This window comes from Sapajus apella, unplaced genomic scaffold (genome assembly GCF_009761245.1).
Source record: "Sapajus apella isolate SASKATOON/1434 unplaced genomic scaffold, GSC_monkey_1.0 scaffold47, whole genome shotgun sequence".
In the NCBI taxonomy this organism is placed as follows: Eukaryota; Metazoa; Chordata; class Mammalia; order Primates; family Cebidae; genus Sapajus; species Sapajus apella.
The window spans coordinates 9,585,102-9,586,851 of NW_022436987.1; positions in this window are offsets into that span (position 1 = coordinate 9,585,102).

A 1,750-nucleotide genomic window follows, 5' to 3' on the forward strand; every position below is an offset into this window, starting at 1 on the left:
GAGCACTTACCAGGATCCCGGGGGTGCTGTGCTAACCACTCAAAGCATTATCCAGTTTAATCCATCAACCATCTGAGTGGTTATTATTTGTATTGTACAAATAATACAAACTGTATTGTTATTATTTGTATTGTACAAAAAAGCTGCAGCACAGAGATGTCCTATAGCTACTAAATGACAAAGTATATATTGAACCTAGGAAGTCCAAGCTCCAGAGCACTTGTACTTAGTCACTAGGTATAGATTTTTTTACAACGATGAATACTGGCAGGATGCTCAGTTATCCTAGGGAGTGAAATCACAGGTGAGTTTTATTTTCTGCCTTTTGTATTTTCTGTCTTTTAAAAAAATAATTCCCCATTCTCTTCTACCTCCAGCCACTGAAAACCTCCAATCTACTTTCTGTCTCTATGAGTTTTCCTATCCTAGACATTACATCTAACTAGAATCATACAATATTTGCCTTTTGGTGTCTGGTTTATTTTGTTTAGCATAATGTTTCAAAGTTTATCCATTTTGTAGCACATATTCATACTTCATTCCTTTTAATAGTTGGATAATATTCCTTTGTATGGATATAACACTATTTATTCATTCACCTGTTGAAGAACATTTGGGTTGTTTCTACTTTTTGGCTCTTATGAATAATGCCGCTATAAACATTTGTGTACAAGTACCTGTTTGAATTCTTGTTTTCAGGTATATGCCTAGTTGTGGAATTGCTGGATCATATGGTAATTCTGTGTTTAATTTTTCAAGGAACTGACACGCTGTTTTCCATAGCAGCTGCAACATTTTACTTTCCCACTAGCAACGTATGAAGGTTTTAATTTCTTCACATCCTTGTCAACACTTGTTATATTTCTTTTTTTTTTTCATTATAGCCATCCTAGTAGGTGTGAAGTGATACATCACTGTAATTTTGACTTGCAGTTCCCTAATGACTAATGATGTTGAACATCTTTTCACAGGTTTATTTGCCATTTGCATATCTTCTTTGGAAAAATGTCTATTCAAGTCTTATGCCTATTCTTTAATCAGAGTGTTTGTCTTTTTGTTGTTGAGCTGTAGGAGTTATTTAAATATTCTAGATATTAAACCTTTATCAAATATGTGATTTGCAAACATATTCTCTCATTCCATGGCTTGTCTTTTTACTTTCTTTATAATTTCTTGGATGTGCATGTTTTTAATTTTAATGAAATGCAATCTCCCTTCCTTCCTTCCTTTCTTCCTTCCTTCCTTCCTTCCTTCCCTCCTTCCTTTCCTTCCTTCCTTTCTTTCCTTCCCTCCTGCCACCCCATCCTGCCATTCTGCCACCCCAGCCTCCCAAGTAGCTGGGACTACAGGCATGTGACACCACACCTGGCTAATTTTTAAATTATTTTGTAGAGACGAGGTCTTGCTATGTTGCCCAGGCTGGTCAAACTCCTCACGTGATCCTTCCACCTTGGCCCCCCAAAGTGCTGCGATTACAGTCATGAGCCACTATCCCTGGCCTCCTATTTCCTTTTAATGAGAAAAATATAAAATTTTATTTACGAATATTTGTTAATGATATGGGCAAAGTGGGAGCCAGATTATACACATATGACCTATTTATATAAAAAAGACATGGAAGTTAGATCATCTGGAAGGGAGAATTAACTATTCCAAGAAAACTGAGAATGAGGGTTAATATACAGAAAACACTTATGTAACCTTCTATCACTCAGGCAAATTGTGATGACTATTTTTTCTCTTCCTTCTC